Source organism: Macrobrachium rosenbergii, chromosome 8, assembly GCF_040412425.1.
Source record: "Macrobrachium rosenbergii isolate ZJJX-2024 chromosome 8, ASM4041242v1, whole genome shotgun sequence".
Lineage (NCBI taxonomy): Eukaryota > Metazoa > Arthropoda > Malacostraca > Decapoda > Palaemonidae > Macrobrachium > Macrobrachium rosenbergii.
Window position 1 is genome coordinate 27230266 of NC_089748.1, and position 18795 is coordinate 27249060.

The window sequence follows — 18795 nt, forward strand, 5'->3', positions numbered from 1 at the left end:
CTTGCTAATCATTTCCCATGGCAACCTTCCAATCACAACTTAACTAATAGTAATATCACGGTAAGTTTTCCTTTTCCCCCTTCATTTTGTTACAGGTTGGTATTCTTAAGGCAGTAACTCAAAAAAAAAAAAAAAAAAAAAAACCTATCATCTCTCCAATGAGACCTAATCTGTAAGAATATATATATATATATATATATATATATATATATATATATATATATATATATATATATATATATATATATATATATATATATATATATATATATATATATATATATAAAATATACAGTATATATACATATCATATTATTATTTAAAAGGTTTAACCAGACCACTGAGCTGACTATCAGCTCTCATAGGGCTGGCCCAAAGGATTTGGATGAAATGACAGGTCTAGGCTAGAAGCCTAGCACTGGGACCAAATAGGTCATTTGATATAGTGATGGATGAATGAAAATGAAATTAAAAACTGCACAAAGGCATACGCTCTCATACTGGAACATACCCACACAATAAATATATATTTTATACTCGTGTTTCCATGTATACTCACTAAAAGGTATATTAAAATTCAAAATAAATTAAGTAAAATGTTAAAATTTAGTGGTTTTAAAATTCATTAGACGCCTAAGGGTATCCGTATTTCTATTATTTACTTTTTTATGTTTTATCAATTAAATTACACCTCCTCATAAACATTAAAATGGGTATTATTGAAAACGTTGACGATTCCGACAAAATTTGTTTTATTGGTCTATTTCCAAAATTTGATAATCGCTACAGGTTGTACTTTGGACATTCACACAGTACACGCTTAACTGTTATCAACACCTTGCAACCTGGGCATTTGGGAGGAGGGCCACATGGGCTGTTCATTAAGTGTCCATGTGTCAAACGAGTATGGCATATTCGAAGATGCGTCAGAATTACTTGTGTGTGTCTGTCCCCGATATGACGAACTCCATATTCCAACACTGGATTTTATCTGTTTTAATTTATTATTTTCAGGTTCTTCATTCCATATATTTTGCCATTTACTTACAATGATTTTTTTTATATATCTTATATAGTCACTAATAGGCATGTTCACATTTGCTCTGGTCATGTGGACTGCTTCTTTAGCTGCTTTATCAGCCTCTTCATTTCCTTCAATCCCTTCATGGGCAGGGATCCAAGATACTTCAATATTTTTTCCATTATTATACATTTTAAGGAGTGAAAACTTAATTTGTTGTACAATTTTTTTTATTATAGCTTTGAATGTCTTCTACAGCGCTTCTGGAGTCGCTATAAATCGCAAAATTATTAAATTAGGTTTCTTTAATTATTTTTATGGCTGATGCTATTGCACATAACTCAGCTGTAAATACTGAGGCATTATCTGATAGAGAGAACTGATACATACACACACACACACATATATATGTATGTGTGTGTGTACGGAAACCTTGTTCTAATTCTTAAAAATGGCTGTGCGCTTTGCAATAAAATGTAATACTTTTGTTGTGACTTTGTTCCCTTGACGACTAGCTACAAGAACGGTGGGTCTTTATGTGCAGCATCTTAAAATTTTGAGATTAATTAATATCCGTTTGTCTATCTGCCTATCGGTTAATTTACCAATAACTCTTCAAATAACTGACAAGGGCTGGTAAACAGACAGATGGCAATATCACAAAACATTAAATGGAAAAGATCAACAAGTAAGTGTGATGACACGTGGACTGATAAATGGAGAAATAAAGACTCTGAACGATGGAATAGCCTATGGCTTTGCTTTTGCTGAACACCTTCAGATAATGGAAGTGTCAGGTCAGGACCGTGTTACCTGAACGAAAAAAGGATTGTCAGCTGAATTAACTGAATATACTACGACCCGATGTCATAATATGTAGACAGTATATCAAATGTTTTAAGCCTAGCACATTTAATTCAGCTGACAATCCTTTTTCCGTTCAGGTAACACGGTCCTGACCTGACACTTCCATTATCTAATGTGTTCATCAAAAGCAGAGCCATAGGGTATTTCATCGTTCCGTTACTTTATTTCTCCATTTCTCAGTCTAGAGTTCGGGTCGTTTCGGCCGTAGCCTAAGTCATTTAGGCCGTAAGCACGTTTACGTGCAAAATGGGCCCCGGTTTAGTACGAGCCCCTTGGGGATGTACGTAAAACAAAACATAATGACTGTAAGTACCATAAATATAACGCCTTACTTTGTTTTGGATGTTACGGCCTAAATGACTTACAGCCGAAACGACTAGGACCGCTACATAATTATCAGGTTACTTGTAAATTTATCCTCTTGCGTGAAAGATTTGTTACTATAAAGCTCCCTCGACCAATCCTTAGCAACCTGAGTTGCAGGCGCCAAGGCTGCTCCGGGCGATCAGCAGGAATGATGATGCAGGAACTATCACTTTATCAATGGAGAACGATGGTATTGCCTGAACGACTAAATTGCCCATTTTCAAATTACGGACGGTTTTTTTCTGTAAACAACACGTTTTAATTGTTATTTGTTTTGAACACTTTTAACTTCCATGACTAATTTAATACTTTCATTTTTTAGTCAGACTGAGAAGAAGAATCGAGCAGTTTCTCGAAAGCTCTCGTTGTACATAAATGTCTAAGGTATACTGACATTTATATCACTGTGGATTTCTTCACCTATAAATTTATTGTTCGAGTACGTATGGAAAGGTGTCAGATACTTTCAAGAAGAAATGGCCATTTTCCCTAGACAGATGTTTCCAAGCCGCATTATCAGGGAATTTTATGCCAAGTAATGTTTGGCTCTGTTGTGTGTTAGCGTTAAGTTTCATGCCATGAAATTTATTCTTCATGTCACACGAGAAAGTGGCGTTTGAAATCTTCTTTTTTAGACCAACAGCTTTCTTGTGTCATTGCTATTCAAATTTCCTCCCAAGTAATCCCAACTGAAAAATAATTTAGAAGGTAGACAATTATTTCACTGAACTAGTACACTCCATCACGTGGTTTCTGACTAAGGAAGAATTACGTGATGTGAGACTAAAATTCGAAATAGGGGTTCACAGAAAATATAATTTTTAAAACTTTTTATCATCTCTAATTGGTGTCAAAAAAGCATGACAGACATTTCTTTCACTCTTGACCTATGAAAAATAGCGTAGAATTATGGAATAGGCACGTGTCCCAAAGACACCCCGAAAACTGACGGTGGTGCTGCTGCTGCTGAACTAAAGGTAATGGTATTTTGCTGGTATAATACATAGACGTGAACGGTGTTTGTCTGTAGCAAATCCGGCTTTGTGATATTTATAGGCCTGTTGTGCTAAAATATACGTAATGCATGTATATAAACTACAAGTCATCAAATAAATGTCAATGTTAATTATTGGTATTTGCGACGTTAATCACCCTGTGTCTCACTTTATACAGAAGAGCATTCATGACATTTACATACTTTTAAATGAAAATATTCCTCGTCCACGCAGCGATATGACAATGTTGACTAATTGGAGATCTAGAGGGACCTTTGTATTAGTTATGAGGCCAAGTTCGTAAATACGAAACCTATCAGGATTTGAAGTTCACTGATGATCAAATTACTTTACAAACAAAGATAATGAGTCGAATGTTATGGCGCTTGTGTTAATGAATACTCAGTCCATGTTATTGATATCCGACATGTGTAATTCATTCGTGGATATTGAGTAACAAAATAATCAAAGTGATCAGTTGGGTGAATTTGTCGGGAAAAATGCTCCTCTGTCATTCGCTTACTCTTAATAATGAGTTCTAGACAGCTTTCAGTAACGTAAATTTGCTTTTTTATGAAGCTCCTCCATATCATTTTATGACGGCAAAAATAATTATTACACATTTGTGAAACTTTCCATTTCTATACTGTGATGTTTTTTGGCTTACAAATCACAGTCTTGGTGTGGCTTAATATATAAAATATGTAAGCGTTTAATAGTAGAAAAAGTATTTATAATTATTGCTGAATCTAATCATTGATTATTTCATGAGGGTCCAGTCGTTTCTGTTTTTCATATATATTTCTCTTACCCAGTGTTCGGGTGTTAGTTTATCAGTAAAAGTAACCTTCATTTTTTTTTTCATCCTGAAAGACTTGTTGCATAATGGTACGTGGGGAGAAAAAGGTTGAAAACCCCTGTCCTAAATTTTGCTTTAACTTTTAGTCTACAGTTTCATTTTAATGACGCAACAAAATACCTGATGACGTAGACCATTCTCTCGTAATCATACTCAACGAAACATCACGTGTTATATATTTTTGTAAAGGAGAAATTAGGAAAGTCATACACACATCAAAAGAAAGTTTTATTGACGCTGCATGCAAAGTCAGTAACGATAAAGGAAAGCGCTAAAGTCTCACATGTCCATAAGTTTTTTTTTTGTCGAAAGTTAATATTTGAAAACAACAACAGCATAGCTAAATTTGAGTAAATCAACTTTTTTATCAATAATCATATCTGTAAGATGCAAATTATTTGCGATTTCGATGTATTATCTTGCAAACAATACTTTAAATACGCCACGAACACATTTAGGAGTGTTAAAATATTATTAATGAGGCTCAATAACGATAATTTATTCGTCACATGAAGGCAAAAAAATTTTCAGAAAATGTTGATAAAGTTTTATTTACGTAAATTTGCTTTTTTATGAAGCTCCTCCATATCATTTTATGACGGCAAAAATAATTATTACACATTTGTGAAACTTTCCATTTCTATACTGTGATGTTTTTTGGCTTACAAATCACAGTCTTGGTGTGGCTTACATATAAAATATGTAAGCGTTTAATAGTAGAAAAAGTATTTATAATTATTGCTGAATCTAATCATTGATTATTTCATGAGGGTCCAGTCGTTTCTGTTTTTCATATATATTTCTCTTACCCAGTGTTCGGGTGTTAGTTTATCAGTAAAAGTAACCTTCATTTTTTTTTCATCCTGAAAGACTTGTTGCATAATTCAGCCAAAGGGTGAAGTCAACACTAAATCGTTTCAAGTAATTTGAAATAAGTTGCCCAAAGACTTTACAGTAAGCTCCCACTTGATATTGGGAGACTGAAAATAACAATTTATTCTAGAATAAACTGGAGATTTTATTATTCTCCGGGTGTTGGGAAAGTGTAAATATTATGGACAACGCAGTAAAACTCAAAATGTCTCGGCTCTATCGTGTATATGGCATAAATTTACGGGTTTTACAGAGCAACTTCGGTGGAGAGTTGGGATCGGAAGAAAAGCCAACTGTAACTATAACTGTACCCTTAAAGATCATGTGAGACTTTAGCGCTTTCCTTTATCGTTACTGACTTTGCATGCAGCGTCAATAAAACTTTCTTTTGATGTGTGTATGACTTTCCTAATTTCTCCTTTACAAAAATATATAACACGTGATGTTTCGTTGAGTATGATTACGAGAGAATGGTCTACGTCATCAGGTATTTTGTTGCGTCATTAAAATGAAACTGTAGACTAAAAGTTAAAGCAAAATTTAGGACAGGGAGAACCATTTTGGGTATTTTTAATGTCAGTAATGTACCCCCATCACTTTGTATAAAGTAGAAAAACAAAACAAACTCAGAAAAACATTCCATTGTGTATATTTGCAAGTACTTTACTGAAGGGAAGTGTACACAACTGACATCAACAATATTGTAAACACAAAGAATTCATAAAAATAAAGAAAATTGTTTATAATTATTTACCTGTCTATGCAGATAACCCTAACGACCCATTTTTTCTAATTATTATTTTTCCTGGGGTAGGGCCAGGTTGAAAAACCCTGATTTAGGAGAACCACAGGAAATGATGCCTGAATCCTTAACTGAACTTCCCATATTTCATCTCGATAATCTTTTTGTATTATTATTATTTTTTCGGAGGGCCAAAGTTGTTACTCGAAACTCGGTTTTTTTTTTCTTCACGGCCCTTTTCCTCTTTTTTACGTTTTTCTTCCTATCAATCCTTGAGCATTATAACTACTTACTCGGCTAACTTTCGAGAATGCAATATTGCAAAGTTACCAAGTCTGTTGAAGAGAGAGAGAGAGAGAGAGAGAGAGAGAGAGAGAGAGAGAGAGAGAGAGACTTTGGATCCTGAGTATGATTAACTGAGCGTCCTCAGGAAAAGGAGTTTGCCAAAGGGACGAAGGATGAGGAGCAAGGGACGGGAAATGGAGTGAAGGGATATTTTTCATCATTTTTCATTTAATTTCTTGTCAGACTCGGGAACCAGCTGGGGTTCCTGGACCTCTAAAAAGAGAAGTTTTTAAAACTAGTGTCTTAGGTTGCAATACAGAATGTCTCGTCATTACGTAAGTATTTAATTCTTATATGTGAGAACTTGTGACATGCCATTGGCTGCAGCTATCCCATGTTAACCGTAATTCGTGATTACATCATTACGTTTTTACCCCGATTTTATGTGCATTTCATTGTCGTCACTTTGAGGCGAGTTTATTTTACGATAGATACATTTTTTTCTAAGTTGCCATGTGTATTAAATTATTTTTATTCAAAGTCTTTTGCAATGAAAAATCCTGATGTACGGTTATGAATATATGTGTATGTATTTGTTTGGGAACGAATATGTGCTTATTTGCAGGTAAGTCGCATTAAAATGTAACCAAAAAATTTTTATATATTAGGTATTTTCTGGAAGGATTTCATAAATATGAGAGAGAGAGAGAGAGAGAGAGAGAGAGAGAGAGAGAGAGAGAGAGAGAGAGAGAGAGAGAGAGAGAGAGATTTAAATTTCCATGAATGAATACAGCATACAATTAGTTCATTCTGGTTCCAGATTTATGGTAACTATTTTGATCACTATAATTCGGGTCACTGATATAATTTAGAAATTTACGTTCTTCGAAAATAGCTTATGAATTCGAAAGTCAATGTATAACATATCAAGTATATGAAAACTAATTTATTACATTAAACAAATGATTAATAAGAAAATTATATTTACTACGGAGACGAAAATCAACAAGAAAATATGAAACCCGTTCGAAGTGCTGAATAATTGGTAAATGATAAAATTTTGCTATCCCTTTATTAATGGTATGGACGCGGGGATTAGAGGAGGAATTGCTAAGGATTCCGCGATATTTTCCTCACGCCCTTCCATAGAATACCTCTATATCAGTTAAAGAGAGAGAATTGTGAATGAAGAGATTTTATTTATTATCCTATAGATATCGGCAAGGTCACAAGTCACACAGTAACTCAAGTATCGCCTTTGTTTTCGTTACTATTCATTTGTTTCCTTTGTAATTGAGTAGTCATGCTGATTTATTTTATGGATTGCTTTCATTTTTCACTTTAGAAGGAAGACCTTGTAGTTTTTATTAGCAAAAAATAATGACACCCAGCAATTTCGCTAAACTTCACTTTTCTTTCATGAAACTAAGCCATTACCTTTCAAGAGTATCGAATTGTCTATTATGCTTAGACTTGCAGATTAAAACGTTTAAACGCAATGATACTTCCGCATCATTGCGTTTAAATCATTAAGAAAGAGGTCAATAAGTGTACGAGAATAAGGTCCATTACATTCCCTTAGCCTTCATAGCAAAAGCAGAGACGCAAACCACCCAACTTGCGCAACAATATCCTTCTCTTACTTAATATAACATAGCGGGTTTACTGACTGGTGAACTGCATCAAATGCAGTCGTTAAAGCCAGTTACGTAGAAAGCCAATCTTGGCACGAAGCCTTCCTGGAATCGGTTTGGAAAGGGAGTGATCTTAAAGGAACTGGGGCAGGGGTAAGACGAAAGGCAACTTAGTCATATCACAGAACTCTCTTCTGTTTCATGGTTAAACAGCTTGGTTTTATTGACAGGTAAGTGGGCATTTGTCTGTATTGCCTTCTCGGGTGGTATGATATTTCAGCTTTTTCTCGAACGTTGTTATTATATTTCACTGTCCTATTAAGATTCTTTAGAAATATTCGTTGGTTGTTATTGGCGATACTGATTTGGAAGATAATTGTCGGTAAAATCATGATTGAATGATAACATCTTGAATGCAGAGACCTCAAGATATCTGGTCATATTGATTTCAAATCGTCCATATTTGGTTTTAAATTACAAGAGATCATCATATCAGTATATAGTAAGTTATCCGAATTTCGCACGTTATCAAGGGGTACATTAATTTCTCGAGAAAGAAATTAACCGACAGTGTTATTCGTTGTTTTTTTTCTGTGTAATGAAAATAAGATATACGATACTGTTTTGCTTTGGTTTAGTCTCTTTGCAATATTTTGATGCTGTATGGTCTGAATTTTAAGACTCCGTGTATATACTAAACTATAAACATAACTATACTAAACTACATACATAACTATACTAAACTTTATACAAAACTATGCTACACTAGATCCATAACTATATGTATTTACTAATACCAATGTAAATAATCATAAAACTCCTCCCGATAGGATAGCCAAATAATAAAAAAAAACAAGTGAAGCTGTTACCTGCAGACATCGAGAAATGTTCAAGAACAGATGAACATGTTCCGTGTTTCCCCACTGCATACAATCTTATTTTTAACTAATTATTCCTTTCTCCTTTTTCCCAACGCTTCCTCAATATCATCTGCCTGCATTATGTTTCCAATGGAAAGTTCTTTCTCAGTTCATCAACAGAGCAGCACTCACTCCAGATATCCCCTCCCAGAAACTTTGCTCCCTCCCAGGCTCGTTCTTTCTTCTGTTGCATATGGCCCCGGGTGCGGTGTTTAGCTGGTGTGGATTAAGTGAAGGTCGAGTTGTATTTGCTTGTGGTATACCAGAATGCCTTGAACATACTCTCTAATTCTGGTAAGTCGACCTGGATTTTTCTCTCTCTCTCTCTCTCTCTCTCTCTCTCTCTCTCTCTCTCTCTCTCTCTCTCTCTGTTTCCTTATTTCACGAAAGCAAGAGTTCAGACCTTGGCAATAAAGCTTGATTCTTGAATTGGCAAATAAATAGGCAAATGTTTCTATAGAAGTTTCCTTCTAGCATTTTGACCATATTTGTTTTTAACATACGTGTGTTAGGGAAATTTTAGATTTCGTACCAGAATGTATTTGTGTTGCTATACGTCGTTCAAGAAAAAAAGGAAGTCTGTCATCGTGAAGAAAACTAAAGACTAGATAACACTGCACGGTTACTGAAGAGTTAATTACTTTTCTAAATTTCTTTTTTATTTCTGGTCTAAATGGACATGGGTAAGGATTAATGTAATATAGCTGTGGTTAAATCATAGGGAATAGAATAATCACTTCCTATCATAGGTGCATTTAGCCTAGTTAGGCACCCATTATAATAACCTACAGCCTACGTTAATCTGAGCTTATTATGTAATGGAGTGCAACGAAGAGTTAAGATTTCAAATAGCTGACTTTGTTCTGGCATAGTCATGGCTTAACTAAAATGAGTTAGCTTAGACTTGCCCTAGAACAAACTGGAATTGGTTTATAGGTCACTGTAAGTACTCGACAATAATATGATAATTGTTACCACAGGTTAAGTTTGCCAAACATATTTAGTCTAGTTTATGCTACAGTGATCGTTAGTCTGGTGCACGCAACCTAATCTGCTTCTAAGCTAGTTTCGGCATCGCAATGTTTTCTACTCATTTTATAGTTCGTGTAAACACAATTACCTGGGCTATTTAACATGCGAGATGTAAGCTAGAGCATTAAGCGTACGAAGCTACATTTTTATCAGTCAAGTAAAATTAAGCTTTTGTGGTGGGCTCTGTATTGACGGTTATACCATTTTTTTTATATAAAGCAACTTGGATCTTGTTGGTTTAGTCTTTAAGTGATATTTTTCCTTTTTTTTTAGTTATTTTTTTCGCGTGTTTACGACTTCAAGCAGTTATTTATATTCTCTCCATTTCCTTTTTAACCCTATATTACCTACACAATATTTTTTAGTTCACATAAACCTTTTCCCAAGTTTTACTGCATCGAGCATCTTGACATTATTATTCACTTTTTATCCTCGTTTTATTTCATTTCGTTCAGTTCTGTTTTATTATCTATTTTGTATTCCCGACTCTTTTATCTCAATTGATTTCCCTACTCCTCCTTGATGAATATTTCATGATTATTTATTTCTTTACGTTTGTTGCATTACATCAAATAACTGCATAACATCTAAGATGTAATTATTTCGCGTAGTTTCTGAATGTAATTTTAGTATGTCACGAGCGTCCTTAAATTCGGAATTCGCTCCATACATCCTCCGCTCTAACTAACAACATCTCATTACATGAGCATCACCAGCAGGACCCTGGGTGAACTGAGAGCAGGACAGAAATGGACTCAAAATATAATCGGATTATTAAGGATATTAAACAGTGTTTTAATTCCTTGTCCAATGCGGACTAATGATAATCCTGGCTGTGTTGGCATTTGCCTAATTGCGTCATGCGATTTTAGTGTTCCGTTCGTTGATTGTTGATGGATTATTAACAATAAATATCTGCATTCGTATTTCTGTCTATTATACGTACTACTGCTTTGTTGAAATAATATTTTTAATTGGAAATAAAAATAGAAATTTAATGTATAAAAGTATAAATCATGATTAATTTATGAAATCTAATTTGCTATTCATTCGTAGCTTCTAGATTAAATTATATTTATCCTTTGATTACCACGATGAGATTTTATAGTTCGTATGTTTCTGTGATGCTTGTTCATGGAAGCATTGTTTAGTTCTTGCACTATTCTCGTAGTTACTGGCATTAAAAAAAAGTCTTTTACTGGTGGTTAATTGTAGGATACATTATATAACTTTAACATCTTTCTCTTTTACAGATTTGATAAACAAGATCTCTTATAACTGCATTAATTTACATGCACTGCTTTGTCAGTCTCCATAACTGATCTACTAATTCAGAAGCTTTGATGTATTTGTATGTTAATGAATTCAGAAATTTAGTTGGCACACTGATTTTCACCTTTTTACCTAGGGTGTTCTGTAGTATGTGTCCAATATTTTTAAATGAATAATTTCCCTCGTTTTGACATTCACACTTATTATGATCTCTTTGTTATGGAGTAATGTCTGTTAAGTTAAAAGTTAAATATACCCTAGTTTTACCAGACCACTGAGCTGATTAACATTTAAATTAGAATAAGAACCAACTGGTTACTTAGCAACGGGACCTACAGCTTATTGTGGAATCCGAACCACATTATAGGGAGAAATGAATTTCTATCACCAGAAATAAATTCCTCTAACTCTTCATCAGTCGGCCGGGGAATCGAACTCCGGCCTGGCGATATCCAGTCCACAGCTCTACCGACTCACCCAACGAAGAGTAATGTCTGTTGTTTGGTGGATTATAGTAAATCGTATTTAATTACTTCCTTTATGGTTATTGTCTTTTATGGAGAGTAATTATTGGTTTGAACACCTTTGATTTGTAAGGCCTTCACCAAAATGGTTGGGGTATTCATTGCTTTAAAATATTTATCACATATTCGAGCTATACCCATCCAAATACAAATGCTGTACTTAGTGTACAGCTATATAATAATGCGAGTGATATTATTAATTAGTTTATTGATTTGCCTTGTAAAATATGCCTCCACTTTTTTGAGTTTTAGTCACTCAGTGCTCTTAAGATATTCACGAGGAAAATTAATCCTATTTTAGGGATATTTCTACATCGGTTTGGAGAGGGTACAGTTTTTAAGTACAGTGAGGGCCGGGAAATGTGCCAACTGTTCTAACGTTTATGGATTTTTTTTCTTTTTAAATAAATAATGTCCAAAGGAGGGCATTCAGGTGTGAAAAGGAAAACAAAAATTTCTTCTGTTCATTTAAGAAAAAAATTGAAGGCTCTCCGGTTTTGAGCTAGAAAGTATCGAGAATTCCCTGTTTATTCTAAAAAAAAAAAGGAAAGCCGCCATTTCCTCGATAAAAATTTGTGGAGCACACAAATATTCTAGCTTATAAAACCACTAAATGTGATCACTATATTAAAAAAATATATATATATATATATATATATATATATATATATATATATATATATATATATATATATATATATATATATATATGGAATATTATATACATTTATATATATATATATTTATATATATATATATATAAGCATGTGGAATATTCTTGTCACATTTTACTATATATATAGAAATATATATATACATATATATATATATATACATATATATATATATATATATATATATATATATATATATATATATATATATATATATATATATATATATATATATAGTCACGATGCGTACCAAGTACCTGGTTACTACACAATTAATCACAGAATTCAAGAATTTACCTCACTTCAGCCAGATACTCTCATAACAAAAGAATTACAACTGAGTACTCTAAAGGTAACAGTGATCCCTTAAAAAAATTCATTAATCACATGAAAAATCAAACTAATTTTATCAAGATTAGTGTGAGGTATCTACTATTAAACAAGAAATATACTAGAGTAAAAGGGCATCACTCCATCAAACAGCTTTAACTGTTTCCCTGGTCTTAATTCACTTCAGCAAAACTAAAGAAACAAAACATGCTTATAACTTTGCCTTATCCACACAATTAATCCTATTCACTGGTGGTCAATAAATGAAACACTGTTTTAAAAAAATTTTAAATACAAAAATTTATTGTTAAATTCAAAACTTATAATTAGAATTCACAATTCTGAAAAATTTACTATTACTTGAAAAAATTTAATTAATTCTTGAGTTAAATTATTAAACAAAATTAAATCACAAAACTTTAATTTATCAAGGAATTAAATTTAAATTTTAACTATCAAGAATTATTCATGATTTGAAAAGAAAATCTTAAGTGAAAATTAAATCAATATGCAATGTTAAATTATCAAGAAATATTTAAAATGCCAAGTAAATAAATCACCAACAAAAATCAAGAAATTACAAACACAAGAACACACAAAAATACACAAAAGATTTATCAATAATAATTTCACTAAGGCAAAAATTTCCTAATACTCCTTATTATACCATGGTAAATAATAAGTAAAATTCACTTTACCTTAAACAAGCTTATGAAAACCTTTGTAAAATCACAGGACATGCAGGATCCTCCGATTCACAAAACACACTTTTTATCAGGCACTGTTACAACTTAAATAATTTTACTAAATTCAGATCTTAAAAGTTATATTTAATACCAGTGACCACAAATATTTTTCGTTAATGTTTCTCTCTTTTTAAGAATGAGAGAGAGAGAGAGAGAGAGAGAGAGAGAGAGAGAGAGAGAGAGAGAGAGAGAGAGAGAGAGAGAGAGAGCCACAGCTAATGGTCTCTGAAATAAGAATGAATATGATCTGAGGATCCCAGTATGAAATGAAACATATGACGTTATTAAGGCATTTTGGGGACGAGATACGAAACCAACACGTTTGAACGCAATCCGGACAATACATGATGTAATCGATCAGGTCTTACTCTCAAAATTGCATGCATGACCAGAACCATGAAATCTTAAACATGATCAAACAGATGGTAATTGTTATTCCCGACCTGTCATCGCGTGAATTAAAACAAAGCGAAAACCCCACTTTATTCAGAGGTAAATTTCTGCAAGTCGACCAACCTTCCTCACGTAGTTTGGAGGCCTCAAAAAATTCCCTTCTGATGCTATTTTGTTACAGTTGAAGGCATCCTTTCTCCTTGTAGGCAGAGGTAATAATATTCCCACGTTTATCGGAAACTACCCTTCATTGAGCTGAGCCTGGATCTGACATATATATATTTTAAATCTTTGTGATTTTTAGTTTTTCAAACCAAAAGTCTTGGGCAGGATCACTGTACATTTACTATGTTCAGATATCTGTAAATCGAGTGACAAGGTTTGAGGTATGGGGAAATTATTATGATATGTACAGAGCCAGTGTGGTGAAGTTACTCAAGTCTATTTGTTTATTTGAAAATATTTATTCATTACATTCTGGTTGGAATATGACTAAGCAAATTTACGAAATGGTGATGAAGCTTAAATATAGTAGCTTTTGAATTTTCCCATTTCTATAGAAACATATGCGTTAGAAACTAGGAACTAAAACTTCATATATGCTGACAGAGAAATCGATCGTCCTGGAAGGTATTAAGGGTATTCCAGGAAGAGGTACATGCAACCAGAGGTCGCTCCGTTTAAATGGAATAAATCTATTTTTTCTTTCCTCTCTTTCCGGGAAGAATTTTTTATTATATTCTACTTTCAAAACAATTCTTAGAAGAGAGAGACAGAATGGGAAGTGTTTATGATGAAATCGCAGTGCTTTATCAAAGTTTGTATGTTTTCAGCGTGCCATACATTAAAACTGGAGTTAAAATATGCAATAATAATAATAATAATAATAATAATAATAATAATAATAATAATAATAATAATAATAATAATAATAATAATAAGAAGAAGAAGAAGAAGAAGAAGAAGAAGAAGAAGAAGAAGAAGAAGAAGAAGAAGAAGAAGAAGAAGAAGAAGAAGTCATGGAATGTTTCTTCATAATTCATAAATCATTGACATCAGCACAGATTTCATTATAGGCTAATGAACTTTACGAAATTTATGAATATATTAATTATTACTCAGGTTTATTAGAAACACAGTTGGAAAAATGGCCCATGCTCTCCTTCCTTTTAACATTCTGTCACTTGGTCCAATGCACCACAGTTAAAAGTGAACTTCGAAGTATTACTGCATTTTTATACGTTTATTTTACATATTTTTTTCGTATTCTGCTCCAGTGAAGCAGAAAACTGATAAAATAGAGAAAGTAATCCACTTTCAGTTGAACTAGGGGAAAAAAGGGGGAAAATAAAGAGGTTCCAGCAGAATGTTTTTATAACATAAAATTTTACTCTTTGTATCATTTTCTTCAGAAAACATGTGTGAGTTGAAAATGACTTCCAGTTCTCTTCGCCTTCCCCTCTAGTCAGTCAAAACATATAATTCTTTAAATAACTAATTTTCTTTGGGCCCTATTTACGTAACATTTTTCTTGTTTCTTTTAATTTTCATTGAGTTTTATATTTCGTTGTCATCTTTCCTAAATATCTGGTTTTCATCATTACATTACACGTTAACAAACGAACCCACAACAAGAGAGAGAGAGAGAGAGAGAGAGAGAGAGAGAGAGAGAGAGAGAGAGAGAGAGAGAGAGAGAGAGGTAATAAATAACTAAAAAAAACTGTATTCCTAATGAAAAAAATAATAAAATAGGAAAAATAGTGGAATTTCTGAACCTTTCTTCCTTCAGCAAAATAGATTATAAAATATAAATAAGTCACATTGCCAACATAAACCCCTATTCTTAGTAATTATTTATGAGCTTGGCCAAAGCCCCTCAGCAAATATTCAGGAGGAAAACTCCCATTTCAGGATTTCTTATGGCTGTCCGCCTGATGTTGCCTCTCAGGGAGGGGCAGTGCTAAACGCGGTAACGTGGGGGCGATTTTGTATCCCTACGTCCAAGTAAATTTGGTCTTATTGGTCGTCAAGGCCTTGGAAAGACTGCCAGTTTCGACGATAAAATAAGTCTTTATGTCCCCCTTAGTACACATGACTCAGACTCTTATAATACGAGGATAAGGAGTTCTGTTATGTCAGGACATTACGACGCCTCTATGCTTATAATGTCAATGTATTTGTTACGAGAATACCCATGTCATATGCACCGCAGAGCTCTAAATAAGTTCAATTTTTTAGCTTTAAATGTCCACCAGGTACACCATCAAAGGTATATAAGCTTCTTAATACAAAATATCGAAGAGTATAAAGCTTCCTAACCTTTAACACAGAGGATGTAAAATGTATTATGAATAATATCCTTCCTGTTACATAGCAGAATTTCTTTGCCCAGTCACTTTGCTAAAAGCGACAAGTTTTATAATATGGTGAATTTATGTATTCCGACGATGAAAAGATATAAAGAATGTTTCAGGAATCAAGAAAAATGTCGAGAAAAGGGCATGAAAAATTTTCAGATAAATTTTGACTGCTAATTCCTGACAACAAACATATACGTTTCTGACAAAAGTTGAAGGTCATGGGATTAATAAACGTTTTGGAGCAGACGGACCAGCACATACATGCATACATACATACATACATACACATACGCACACACACACACATATATGTATATATATATATAAATGTATATATATATATATATATATATATATATATATATATATATATATATATATATATATATATATATATATAAAATAGCAAAATAATTAAATTAGGAAAGAGAAATGAATTAATATCTCATATGACATGAGGATATAAATCTATATATTGGAGTTTACATGAAGGAAATGATGTCCAAAACAATGAGAGCAAGTTAATAAGAGCAGATAATGGAGGCGGAAGGAAGGGGACATTTATGGAGGGAGAAAGCAGGATTATAAAGTGGTTTTGTTTAGGTGGAGGCGAAAGAGCTGTCTCTTCCACCCTCCATCATTTATTCTCTATTCTAAACATATCCTGCGATATCAAAAGGAACAAATAAATGCATGAACTGAGAGGCCCTGATAGAAAGTCTGAATCTCGCCATGTAGTACTACGTGACCTTTCACCCATTTCATGAACTTCTTTGAATGGTGCGGGAGACAATGCAAATATTCATGGCTCCTCTTTTATTATTAAATTTGTTATGCCAGTGTTGTCATAGCCTGGTTATGTATTTGCCATCTCTTCTCTTGTTATTGTGCCTGCATTTACATATTTGAGTCATACTTAACAGATGCCTGTGGACATGTTGATGACATAAATTTGGGAGCTTGAGAAAAACAAGGTGTCACTTCTTAGCATGACTTTGCTGTTGATTACTGCTGTTATTAGGTTATTATAGTGAGACTTCTTCTTGCAGCTTGTAGTTTTATTTGTTACTGACCGACTACTTTATTTATGCATTTTGTCTGCTTTTGTTTTGACTATTTCGTTGTCATTTTGAATAATAAACGAGCAGGGAAATTATTGCGTTTCTTTTAAATAGTTCACACAGCTTAATAGTACCGATATGTTAGGTGTATAAAACTGCAGCAAGGCATGTCTACAACATCTGGTATATATATATATATATATATATATATATATATATTAGCAGAGAGAGTGGTGTTGAATATTACCTAGTCAATGCCTTCATAGCTGTATCACAGTCACACATCTCTCAAAGGCTGATTCTGTTCTTCTGCAACAGACGAGCAAAATCATTTGTAGCGGTTACACGGCGGCGAAAACAGGTTAATAGACCACCGATGCTGGAGCGTTCAGCGTCACCACCAGCTACACAGCCGAGCTCAGCGGTCGGATTACGGGTAACACGGCTTCCCCGTTCCACCCGGAGAATGAGCGGGGGCAGAAACAGATCCGACGACCCCAGAGCACCTAGACAACAAAAACACCAAACGCGAGATCAGAGCACCAGCGCAAAAGCGACCAGCTGTTCCGGTGACGCACAGCTCCATATGTTCGTTTCTCGCTCGCACCCAGCCGTGGAACCCGTTTTCTGTTTCTTCTTAGAGGGTAACTTGGCCTTTCTTTCTAAGTGTTTTTGCCTTTTATGTTAATAGTCAGGCGTGATCACCATAGCTGCCGGACGAGGTCATTCCACCACAGTGACGATGCCAAGGGAAATTGGGCATTTGTGTTGTTGAGAAGCCAACCCAAAATATGTCCACACGAATCATATACTATGAGCAGGTTTAGTAAACAGAGGCCAAACATTTCGATTTGGATGTTGAAAGACACAGAAACAGCAAAGCCTAAGCCCAGAAAGGTAATTTAACCGCAGCTTACGAGCATGGCGAAGTTCGGCGGAATGTGCAGTTTGCAGCCAAAATAAAAGAAGCGGCAATAGTCGTTATACAGTGCGAATTTATTTTACGGTAGTTAGTAACAGGTGCTCATGGTACTGAAATAATGTTTCAGAAGGATTTCTGAAAACACAGCTGGAGGCTGCTTTCAGCTGGTCTCAGATACTGGTTGCTTGACAGCACTGGAGGCATATATCGACACAAATGCTCACTACTGCAAGCGCCAGAGGTGCACAACCAGAGACGATATGCACTGATACCAGGAGTAATCGAAAATTAGAGAGATAACAACGACATGTTGTTTAATTGGTGATAAACCAGATAGTAACAACGAAAGAAAGATCAACGCTTTCGTACCAGACATGACCACAACAATAGACTATTATGGTCGGCAGGCTCATTACGATGGGAGTCAGATAGCTGCCAGGGAACAGCGCTTTCCGTGACAGAAACAATGCGGATTTGGTGGCAATTAGCCTCATTTTCATTGAGCCTCGGTAGCTCAGCTATCTCAGGCTTTACTGAGCTTTCAGAGCGTAACAGTTCTTTCAGTGAAGTGTAGTCAGTTTGTTGTCACATGCTTGTATCGGTGAAGATGGCCTGCTTTTGGTCACAGAGCGACAGCTCAGAAGAAGCGCAGAGCCGTGACAGCATCAACACTTCTGGAATTAGATCACAACAGTTTCTCATGCTTCTTTCCTGTGTATATATGGAACAAAACAACCTGACTCACCTATTGTAATCCCCGAATTCCCGTAAGTAAATGTTGATGTTATGTCATGCAAGAAGGGTGTCCAGCAAACCATTTCACCTAAGGCTAATCCTCTCTATGAATTAAAAATGATTCTACTATTGTTCCTTCACCGATACAAAGCGTAAGAAATGACTAACTCTAAAATATTCAGTT